Below are 13,049 nucleotides of genomic sequence, written 5' to 3' on the forward strand. Positions count from 1 at the left end.
CAGTACAGATTACTCTATATGCTCTGTCTCATTTCATCTTCATAAAAACCCCATGAGATAAGTTCCATTATGACCCGCATTTTAAAGATACGGAAACAAAAAAGCGACACAGCTAATAAGTGACACAGCAGACATTCAAACCTTGTTTCTCTGATCCCAGAGTCTGAGATTTAACCCCTACAGCCCACCATTCTCATATGCATTATTTCACTATATTTGATTTGCATCCCTTGAAGCTTTGAACAATCAGGAAAGGTTGAAGCGACTTCCTCCAGTTTCTATTAGTTAAATCATTCGTTTGGCCCCTTTATTGAACACCTACTACATGTTGAATATTATGCCATGTGTTAGAAACACAAAAGACATATAAAATAGGGTCACTGCCCTCAAGACAATTTTAGTTTGGTGCAGTGCGGAAAAAAAAGACATAAACAGATAAATTGCCATCTTCCTTGGTAGGTGGCGCAATAGAAGAATGAGCTAATTCCCAGGGGATCCCAGATGCTGGAGAGGTGAGCGAACTGTCTGGAAGGATGAGAAGGAGATACTCAGATGAGGGAATAAGTGTCACAGGAGAGGGCATGCTCTAGGCAGAAGCAGGGACACATGTGTTGCTGAGTTGAAGGAGAACATATTCTTATACTCAAGGAATAATGAAAACCTTGAGGCAGCTGGAGCATAAGGTGCAGGGTATACAGTGTAAGACATGCAACTGGTGAGGAAGTTAGAGCCAAACAACTGCCATTCTGTTCTTAATGACCACTTTAACCTTAGAAAAGGGATGAAAGTTTTAAAGTTCTTGGAAGGCTCATATATACTCACATCAAACTTTCTATATATCACCCTATACTGTATGTCAGTAATTGATTTTTTTCTGGTTCATCCTTTATATTTCCAGCGGATTATAAGAACATTCTTCTACTTTTGGTTTTCTACATTCAACCTGCCTGGGAACTGGGGGTGGGCTAATGTTCCCCCTCTCCTAAAGAAATCAATCTTATCCATTTAAGCTCTTTCCAGTATAACGTAAGCAACACGGAGAACAGAGAGGACAAATACAGAAATCTAAGGAAATAGTTGTTTTCTGAGAACATAGCGGGTTTTTATTTTGTTTCGTTTTTCATCTGAGAGCCAACTTTTTGACAACACCTTCCCATCAAGGAGTAACTAATACCAAGGGTCGCTCAAGAGTGGTTGGCAGGAAGGTTAAGTACATTGACTCAGTTGGCTGTGGTGTTTTCTGGATATCAGAGCCCACAGAACTGCACTCCCTGGTTCCTGAACCCACACAAACAACCTGCGTTTGGGGTTTAGGAAAAAGAACTAAAAAGTTGTTAGGGCTGATGCACAGGTACCCATAGAAAACTACAGCTCTCTGCTTTTAAGAAAAATCATTTTGAGTGCCTAGTTGGTATATTTTTTCCAAAACAGCAAATCCATTTTAGAAAACAAGTTGATAAGTTAATGAGTGTGTGTGGTTTTAAATTGAAATAGCTAGAAAATAATTAAACATAGCCAGCTTAGAGGCAACTTTCCAGTGTCAGTAAAAAGGCCTCTTTGGATGGAGATCAATGAAGTAGTCAGAAGGGACCATAAGTGAGAGAAGAGGAAAAAGCTGCTGGGAAAAAAGAAAGAAAGAAAGAAAGAAAGAAAGAAAGAAAGAAAGAAAGAAAGAAAGAAAGAAAGAAAGAAAGAAAGAAAGAAAGAAAGAAAGAAAGAAAGAGAGAGAGAGAGAGAGAGAGAGGAAGGAAGGAAGGAAGGAAGGAAGGAAGGAAGGAAGGAAGGAAGGAAGGAAGAAAGAAAGAAAGAAAGAAAGAAAGAAAGAAAGAAAGAAAGAAAGAAAGAAAGAGAAAGAAAGAAAGAAATCAGAGGAAAGTGGTTACCAGGGACAACGTGTCCATTAGTCACAGTCGGCAAAGGGCCCAGGGCACATGATGCTTTTAGAGATCCATGAAAATGATTTAATTTTTATTTCTTTCAAAATCAAAAGAAAAAAATGAACATATTATAATGAACCTAGTACATTCATCTTTATACTAATGCAGTTATAAAATGTAACTGTTAATATTATTTTATGGAAGAAGGAACCCACGAAGGCAAAAGTGCTGAGGGTTCATGAAAGTCTTACTGCGGCACTGGCGGTTACTAATATGCTGGCTCAAAGGCCTAAGAAAACATAACCCTAACGTCTTCCATTGCATTAACACTGATCACGCTCACATTTCGCTAGCTGGGTGGGCCCCATCTCAGAGTCATGGGATCTCAGCACACATATCGAAGTTTCCCCAGCTACTTCTGGAGATCCCTTCCACTTGCTCAGGAACAAGGTTAGACCCCTTTGTGCTGCCCTTATTTTTTTTTTTTAACTTTTATTGGAGTATAGGTGATTTATAATGTTGTGCTAGTTTCAGGTGTAAAGCAAAGTGAATCAGTTCCACATATACATATATCCATTCTTTTTCAGATTCTTTTCCCTTATAGGCCATTACACTGCACTGAGTAGGGTTCCCTGTGCTATACAGTAGGTCCTTATTAGCTATTTATTTTATATATATTATATATAGTAGTGTGTATGTCAATCCCAATCTCCCAATTCATCCCTGATAACCATAAGTTTGTTTTCTACATAAGTTTGTTTCCACATACAAGTGATATCATATGATATTTGTCTTTTCCTGTCTGACTTCACTCAATATGACAATCTCTAGGTCAGTCCACATCTCTGCAAATGGCACTGTTTTGTTCCTTTTGATGGCTAAGTAATATTCCATTGTATATATGTACCACATCTTTGTTACCCATTCCTCTGCAGATGGACATTTACATTGCTTCCATGTCCTCACTATTGTAAACAGTGCTTGTGCTGCCCCTTTAACTTCCACTGCCAGGAAGCCGACCAGGAGATGCCCTACCAAGGTTCCTTTAACAGCACCTACTTTAACTCTTCTATCTAGGATCTGTTCCCAAAACATCTGTTCCCTCCTGGTGCCCAGCAGCACTGTAGTGCCTTCCATCCTAGTCCTGTGTTAAAGCTGTGCTGCGTCCACCCAACATGGGGAGACTCCTGAGTCCATAAATCTTTTAGGTTGTTTTTGCTGGAAAATACTAACCATTAAAGAAGTTTGAGCAAGTGAGATTTACCTACACCCTCATCATCTATCCAGTTACAGGGAAAGCAACCGTAGGCCAAATTCTGCCACCCATACAGATGTGTGTTACACACATATTCATCAGTGGTCACTGAAGAGGTGACACTCTCCTGTTAGCTCAATGAGATTCTAGCTCTACACCCTCTGGGTGATCCAACCACGCTGCAGGAAATGTTCACAGGTGGCAGACACTTCAGAAGTAGGAGTCTATGCCTCCCAATTGGCATCATTCAGAAATCCTCCTACACCAATAGCTAGGCAAAGGACCACTCAGGGATCAAGCCAGATTTTAGGTTTCCCTGAAGTCTCACCCCTGGTTCACACAAGAGTAAGGAGTTTCTTTACGGTATTTTTAGCCACTCCTCATATTTTGAATACCTTTAACATCACTAGCGAGACCTCATTTCTAAGGATCATCTTGCTAAGTAATTAAGTTTATTACTAAACTAAGTTACTGGTTTTTCCAATAAAATCCCCTTTCTGACATTCACTGCACTGATTAGCCAAGTATTGTTTTGATAAAGCCACCTCTGGCCTACAACCTTTTCTGATTTAATCCTAGCTAATCGCTCTTTGACTATGCATTCTGGATTACTTCCTAGGTTTTGGCTTAACCTAAAAAACAGATATAAAGTATCACAAGGTTTACAATGAGTATTTTTAAATAAATTATAGTCACTGTAAGGCAGTGACATCTCCCTGGGTCCCAACACCATGATCCACACATGCAGATCTACCATGACTTAGAACATCCTGGGTATCACACAAATGCCAAGGAAACACTGGGAGCCAAAGGCCAGCAGGGGACCAAGAGAGGAAGACCCAGAAGCAAGGTGACTCCTTCCTCACTGTCAAATACCAGCAGTGGCATAAGAATCCAGGAATTTAGAACCAATTGAGAAGGAAGGAGATGAGGAAGAAAAATTCTGGCAAAAGGCATTCCCCTAATGAGATAGCTGTTTAACCCTGAAGAATCCAAACAAATCAAGAACTTCAGCTATTATTAGAATGAGGAAGTTTATTCACAGAAATAACAAACAATGCTGGAGAGGGTGCGGAGAAAAGGGAACCTTCCTGCACTGTTGGTGGGAATGTAAATTGGTACAGCCACTATGGAAAACAGTATGGAAGTTTCTTAAAAGTAAAAATGGAACTACCATATGACCCAGCCATCCCACTACTGGGCATATACCCTGAGAAAACCATAATCCAAAAGAAACATGTACCACAATGTCCACTGCAGCACGATTTACAATAGCCAGGACATGGAAATTACCTAAATGCCCATCAACAGATGAATGGATAAAGAAGTTGTGACACATATATACAATGGAATATTACTCAGCCATAAAAAGGAATGAAATTGAGTTATTTGTAGTGAGGTGGATGGACCTAGAGTCTGTCACACAGAGTGAAGTGGGCCAGAAAGAGAAAAACAAATACTGTATGCTAACTCATATGTATGGAATCTAAAAAATTGGTACTGATGAACCCAGTGACAGGGCAATAATAAAGATGCAGATGTAGAGAACGGACTTGAGGACATGGGGTGGGGGGGGGGGGCAAAGGGGAAGCTAGGATGAAGTGAGAGAGTAGCATTGACATAGATACACTACCAAATGTAAAACAGATAGCTAGTGGGAAGCTGCTGCATAACATAGGGAGATCAACTCGATGATGGGTGATGACGTAGACGGCTGGGATAGGGAGGATGGCAGGGAGTCATGGGAGGGAGGGGATATGGGGATATATGTATAAATACAGCTGATTCACTTTGGTGTACAGCAAAAACTGGCACAATAGTGTAAAGCAACTATATTCCAATAAAGAGCTTAAAAAAACAAACAAAATTTAAATGTTTCTTTCAGATAGGAATGGGAACCATTATCTTCTACATAAAGCTAACTTATTTCAAATTAAAGTTATATTTTTGTACCCCTGAGTTTTGTGGACTGACATGACTATGAAGTTATACCTGCTATAAAGCAATTGCATATTCATGTATGTGGAGTCCACGCAAACTCAAACCTAGTAAAAGTCAGAGTCGTGCATGAAGCACAGGATCCCCAATCATGCCTGACGTGGTCCCTCCTGCCACTTAGGAGGAAACGAAGCCTTCAGATGTGAAGCTGGGACTGTCGCTTCAGAACAGCTCTGGATGAAGAGGTGTTTATGGAGATATCCCACTCTCATAACCAGAATATAGAACCACCTTGCGCCAGATATGAAAGGGAAAAAAAGGCAGGTAGCTGTACTAGGATCTGAAAATTACATTTCTCATATTTTCTGGCTTATTCATCTTCGGTTATCTTTTAGTCTGTTCAGCAAGATGTTTTTTAAAATTCCAGCCATACTAAGGAAGTCAAAGCAATTTTGTTCCTGTCTGCCTAGGAGATTTAGAAGGAAATGCTGCTCTCTCTCCAGGTACCAGTCTGTTCATGGCAGCAGGAATGAAGACATTTCCCAAGTGGCGAGTGAAACTCAGGGGCACAGATGGGTCGCTCTCACCTGCCAAGTCTTTCCGAATGGAGAGTGTTCATTTTGCTTCATCTTAAGATTACACAAGCAGTTTGTATTCACTGCAGAAATGTTTGAAAGTCCAAATAAAATGTTTAAAAAAATGAAATCACTTGTAAGCTCCCCACCCAGTGATAACCACTGTCAACATTTTAATGTACATCTTTACATATCTGTTTCTATACATTTCATGTATATATATACATATGAATATTTCAAAACTAGGATCATGCTGTATATACTCTTTCTGTAATCTGCTTTTATTTAACTCATTATGTGGTGGTGCTCTTTTCATGTCGGTAAACGTTTGTCTACTACAGTGGTTCTCATACTGGAGCACACACTTGAAGAGCTTGATATAAGACAAGGTGTTTGGTCTTCACCCACCAGTCACCCAGTCTGCACTTTATTAGTTGTGGGGAGGGGACAAGAATTTGCATTGCTAACAAGTTGATGACGATGCAACTGATCTGGGGAGCACAATTTGAAGCCTGTGGTCTACACCACTACGTGAATAACTGCTGAACGTTTCATCATATGGATGAATCAATTTATTTAGCTGCTCCCCTTTATTGAATATTTGGATTATTTCAAACCCAAAAGACGCTGGGAGAAACACCCTTATAGTGAAACCTTGTGTATATGAAAGACTAGTTTCCTTACACTGAGATCCAAGAAAGGTAAAACACAGGGAAGAATTCTCACTACCAGGAAGTGAGAGAGGAAGGAGGATTAAAAGGCTCCTGGTACAGGATTATTTAGAGCCCACTATGGAAGGTCACATTTACGGGGTCTGCAGGATTAATGGAACTGCAGATAGAGAAATCTGCCCAAAGAACTCTTTAACTAACTTCATTCCATTTCTGACAGCCCTGTTGCAAGTAGAACATTGCCACATGAGAGGAAATGCTTTCTTTATTACTTAATGTTAAATGTGGCATCAATGAGTTGATGAATAAAAAATTTTAAAAGCCAGAAAAGAGAAAAAAGATGAAAAGTGATTTTGACAATGATTATAGAAAAATGAATGTGTGTCAAAAAATTCAGATGACCTTCATGTGACCAAGAGATTTCTATTACATTAAATTAAAAAAAAATGTGGTTCAAAGTGCATTGTTTTGAGACTTTTCAGGTTTCGAACAAGTTTCAACTCTACCAAATTTAATGAATAGGTATTTAAATACATCTCAAAGCTAGATTTCATAAATAAAACAATGAGTATGAAGCATCCTAATTTTAAAAAGATCAGAAGTTATAATAGTGGAGTTTACAGAAGCAATATAAAGTAAAAGAAACCTATGTCACACTCACAAAGAAATGTAAATTAACATGATGTTAGCTTCTGGTATATACCATAGTGATTTGATATTTCCATATATTACAAAATGATCACCATGGTAAGTTTGGTCACCATCTGTCACCATACAAAGATACTATACGATTACTGTCTATATTCCCCACTCTGTATAATTCATCCCCATGACTCATTTATTTTGTAACTGAAAGCGTGTACTTCTTCATCTCTCTCTCTCATTTGGCTCCTTCCCTCCCCCCATCCCCTCTGGCAACCACCTGTTTGTTCTCCATATCTATGATTCTGCTTCTGTTTTTTAATGTTTGGTTTTGTTTTTTATATTCCATACATAAATGAAATCATATGGTATTTGTTTCTCTCTGACCTACTTCACTCTGCATAACATCCTCTAGGTTCATCCATGCTGTTGCAAATGGCAAGATTTCCTTCTTTTTTATGGCTGAGTAACATTCCAGTGTGTGTGTGCGTGTGTGTCTGTGTGTGTGTGTCTGTGTGTGTGATTTTCCTTTTATTTTGTATCTATATAAGATGATGGATGTTCATTAGACTTTTTGCGGCAATCACTCCATGAGGTATGTAAGTCAAATCACCATGCTGTACACGTCTACGGTGCTGTATGTCTATTATAGTTCAATAAAACTAGAAGAAAAAAATTTTAACCATCAGCCTCCAAAATAATGCAAATTGAGGCATCATTATTTTTTCCTCTAGTAGATTAGCAAATATTTTAAAGTGTGACGATGCTCAGGGTTGGCTAGAATATGGGAAGTAGGTACTTTCATATACTTTTGTTAAGAGGTCAAAACAGTACAAATCTTTGGAAAATAACTTGGCAATTTTATCAACATTTAAAAAGTAGATATTATTAAGCTATAATATTATTGCTAGGAATTCTGTGGATTCATTTTAAACTGTTTCCCAAAATACACAAAGATATTCACTGAAACATTATCTATGATAGAAAAAGGCTGGAAACAACCTTAATGTTCTTTAACTGGAGAGTCTCTGTAAATAAATTATAATCTATCCATGCTATATAGCCCTTAAAAACAATGATGCTTTATACTGATATCCAAATAAATACAAATTTATTAATCAGTGAAAGGAACAAGGTACAGAACACTTTGTAGAGTATAATTCCTTTTGCATAAACAAATGTAAGTATATGTGTGTTTACAGGGAAGTATATGCAAAAATTTTTTCTCAAAGGGAACCACAAAAATCACTCATCATTATCCTCTTTTCCAGGAGAGGAGCTGGAGGGATACCAAATATGGACACAGGTGGGCAGAGGTCAAAATCACTGATACACACTGGGGTCAGGGAAGATGTCTCGGTTCAGGGGGGCATATTTCATCCAAATCGTAACAGATGAACCAAATTTCAAAATCTTCCACAGTGCCTAAAGACATGGTTTCTTTTTTTAACCACCTATTAAAAACTTCAATATTTACAAATATGTTCGTAGCAGGTTTATTCACAATGCCACCCAAATGGAAACAAGCCAAATGTCCATGAAAGGGAGAATGGATAAAAGTTTGGGTATTCATTCAATGGAGTTCTACACACTAATTAAAAAAGAAGAAGAAGAAGAAGAAACCACTTCTGCCTGCATCAACATGCATACATTCCAGAGACATTGCATTAAGCAAAAGAAGCAAAATACCAAAGAGTTCATACATTTGTATGTTGAAGAACAGGTAAAAGCAAAGCTGTAGTGGCTGCCATCGGAGCAGAGGCTACTAAAGTGGAAGGTTATTAACTAGCAAGGGTGTGAGGGAGACTTCAGAGGTGCTAGACTTGTTTGGTATACATATCTGGGTATGGTTTTATGAATACACACACATATGCAAAAATTAATCCAGCTGTACTCAAGGTATGTATACTTTATTATAAACTGTACTTCAAATTTTTAAATTTTTTAGTGTGGTTTTTTTTTCAGGCAACAAAATTTTAACAGAAAAATTGAGGAGCTCAACAAGGAGCATCTGATGTGTTATAAGTTTTCAGTAATTTTTCACTAATCTAAAATAAATATCCCTTGATTCATCATTTCTCCCTTGATTTATATTGTTAATTTAGTAAATGGATGTACTAGGATGAATCATGAATAACAGCCCTCAAAGATGTCTTCATCCTAATCCCCAGAACCTGTGAATATGTTATCTTCATGGTAAATGACACTGCAGATGTGATTAAATTAAAGGCCTCGGTGTGGGGGATTGTCTCAGATTATCCTGAGTGGCCTTGATGTGCTCATAAGGCCCTTAAGAGAAGGATGCAGGGACTTCCCTGGTGGCACAGTGGATAAGACTCCATGCTCCCAGTGCAGGTGGCCAGTGTTCGATTCCTGGTCAGGGAACTAGATCCCATATGCATGCCACAACTAAGATTTCACCTGCCACAACGAAGGAGCCCGCATGCTGCCAACTAAGGAGGCCACATGCTGCAGCTAAGGAGCCTGCCGCAACTAAGACCCAGCACAACCAAATAAATAAATGAATTAAAAAAAAAAAAAGACAAGGATTCAGTGGAAATCAGTCAGAGAGAAGCAGATTTGAGGATGCTATTCTGCTGATTTTGAAGATGCCGGGAGCCAAAGAACGTGGGGCATACAGCCCACTGGAAAAGGGAAGAAAACAAATTCTCCTCTAGAGACTCTGAAGGAAACAGCCCTGTGGACACCTTGACTTTAGCTGAGTGAAACTGATTTCAGACTTCTGGCTTCCAGAACCATAAGGGAATACACTTGTGTTATTTTAAGCCACTAAGTTTGTGGTAATTTGTTACAACAGCAATACAATGCAATACAGAGGGGAAACTAATACAGAGGGGAAAAAGATGAGGCACAGATAGTCTTACTCTTTTGAATTCTTTGGTTTGTTTTGAGAAACATAGAAAGGCCTTTTGCTGGAGTCCCTTTTTATGTCAAAGATGATCTCCATATCAACAGAGGTATTATTCCCTCCTGCTTAAATGATGCAGACATTACAGTGAAGGAGAAACCAATACTAACATACCTTATTTTAAATTAATACTGAGCATTTTTCCAAGTATAAAATTTATACATGATCCTTGCATTTTTCCAAGTATAAAATTTATACATGATCCTTGCATAAAGTAGATAAAGAAACCAAAAGCCTCCTTTAGCAACTCAGGATCGAAACTGTCTCTGGGCTGCTCTGAGCAATGGTTGGCTGAGAATTCTCACATCATCATCTTGGCTGATAGACCCACGTGGGACCTAGACTAAGCACTTTTCGTTTCCAGCATGCACTACTCACAGCATCATTTACTAGTTTGTGAACAAGGAAAGGAGAGGAGGATGGCTTCCTCCCTTCCTTGGCTCCCCTGCACCTGGCACAAGGACAGGTCAGCTGGAAGATCAATGTTCCCTGGGATTTCATCACGTTCCGCCTCTGTCCCCAGGGCATCCAGGTTGCTCAGTGATCCCTGCCCTCTCTCTCTTTCCCATACCGGAGATGGAACAGGATTGAATGCGCTATGAGGAAAGGTTAGGGGCTAACTGGTTCAAAAGTGAGAATCCTCAACCCCAAAGCAGGCAGGCAGGCAAAGGCGTGTTACTGGAGCAGAGGCTGTGTGCTGCTGAGAAGGCTGACATGTGGGAGTTGGTACTGTGGAATTTTCTCTCTGCTACATTCCTTCGGGGGGGCGGGGAGAGAAGGTCCATGCTATCTGGCAATCATCAAGATCATCAGCAAGGTCTGGAGTAAAAAGTTCCCAACTCTAAAACACAGGTACAGAAGCTCTTCCCACAGTGTCTGCATGGAGTTCTGAAATTGGGAAAGAGCTTGTAAGGGTACGCTGTGTGTACGTGTGCGTTCACTTGCGACCAGTGAGAGACAAGTTTGTGTTCACAAGTTCCCTAGGTATTCATAGTGACCACTCTTTACCCAACACTAACCTAGTAGCCTGGCATGAAGCCCCAGGAGGATGGGGCAGCTCTTTTCCCTTCTGTCCAGAATTCTTTCCTTTAAGATATCCAACCCTCTGAACACAGGAGTGGACACAGAGCCCAGGGGGGGCCAATCACGGTATCCTAGCCACAGTGACTGGTCCAGGTATGGGCATATGACACAAGCCCAACAAATCAGAAGGCTTCTCCAGGATGTTTCTGTAGACGCTGAAGAACAGTCTCACCTTTCTCATGTGTCATGAGCTGTGTGACTGTGATGTGGAAATGGCCTTACTTGGTTCTCCTCCAAGTAAGGAAACCTGAAGGCATAAAGCTCCAGGGAAGACCTTGTGAGCTGCAGAGCCCTGCTTTGTGTAGAGTCACAAGCCATTCTTGGGTTCATTCGTGCATGAGGCCAGCTCCACCCTTCTTGAGGTTTGGTTACAGGAGCTAGAATTTCATCCTTCGCTGAGTTAAGTCATTCTGTGTTTCTATTCACTAGAATGAAAAAAAAAAAAAAACGGACAAATAGAGATTTATGGAAAAACAAGATATGGGTGCTGCCCTCAGACTACTTAGGATTCATATGGAAAGACAGGGACGACTACAGAAGAAAATACAAGTTAAAACATACTTAAGCATTAGGTTGTCCTTACTTCACATATACCTGTACAGTGAATCATTCTATTGTCAAATGTACGAAGAATGTGCTAGAATGTACAGGTGAATGGTTTAGAACAATCTCCATTATTCAGTTCCCCTTGGGATTCCAGAAGTTTCCAGCCCTTGTTTTGAACAATTTCACTTTCTGAAAGATAGTGGAGTGGAGGAGAAAGCACATAGACTTCAGAGCCAGACGGAGGAAAAAAGCTGGGCTTGCCGCTCCCAGCTACCTGATTATGTCAGTTTGGATGTTTTCATCTGGAAATACCACCCTGACTCAAAAATGCCTGAAACAGTACAAAAAATTATTTTCTAATCTGACAAGTCCAAGGGTGGGGTAACTTTGAGGTTAGTTAACTCAAAGGCTTACTCACGTCATCATAGACCCTGATTCTTCAGCTTCTCCACTTTGCTATTTTGGGTCACAGGATGACTGTATTTATTCCAGGCATCATACCCAGAAAACACCAAATCCAGAGATTCTGCCTTTTTTAATGTCCCCTAGGAATTCTAAATCTTTTTCAGGACATCCAACCCCCAGCATTAGTTAGAACTGAGTCACATACCAACCCTCAAATTAATCACTTACAAAGAGAACAACTTTACCCTGACTGTCTTAGATTAATCAGGACTTTCAATTGGAATGTGGACTAGGAATGCCTTCCTCTAAAGTATATAAAGGTTAGGGGTAAGGGGGTGTGTTATATACTCAACGCAACTGAGGCTCGACCAGCAAGGAAGGAGGAGAGATGGAAGTTAAGCTGACAACTAGTAATGTCTGATGGAGTGACACGGGTTTCCTACAAAGCCTCTCCTAGCCTTGGTTTTCTCATCTATAGAATGGGATTCAAAATATCTATCACACAGGTTTGTGAGGAATAACTGGAATAGTAACTTGCTCAGCATATAGTAATTGTTCAACAAATATTTATTCACTTTCCCCTTTCCTTTCTCATTCAAAAACATGTTTCCAACCACATTTTTATGAACCTTTACTATGCACCAGGCCCTGTATCAGGTATCAGGGACGTGGTGGTGAATAAGATAAACACAGTCCCTAATGTGTTTACATTCTGCAGGGGAGACAAATAATACACAATAATTGGCACCAAAAGTAACGTTGAAAGGAAGTAAAGGGAGATGTCATATTTAAGGAATCTTTTGATCCTTTGTTTCAATTTAGGGGGGAAAAATGAGGATACTATCTCATCTCTCCTGAGCATCAACTATAAAGAGAAATATTCACCATACACTGATCTTTGCTCCTTTAAGATTGGTTGATTTTCCAAAAGTGAAAGATTATTCCAATTGTGCTTCCTCTCCTATCTTAACTCTGTGGTGATAACCTGATTTTTGTACACGTCCATCACACAGAAGATTTTTTTTTAATCTGTTTATCTAAGGTCGAAAGAATAAAAATTATCTCTTCAACGAAAGCTCAACCAATGGTAACAGCCACAGTTGCAGCATAAGGCATAGGCATAGCTTT

This window comes from Hippopotamus amphibius, chromosome 2 (assembly GCF_030028045.1).
Source record: "Hippopotamus amphibius kiboko isolate mHipAmp2 chromosome 2, mHipAmp2.hap2, whole genome shotgun sequence".
In the NCBI taxonomy this organism is placed as follows: Eukaryota; Metazoa; Chordata; class Mammalia; order Artiodactyla; family Hippopotamidae; genus Hippopotamus; species Hippopotamus amphibius.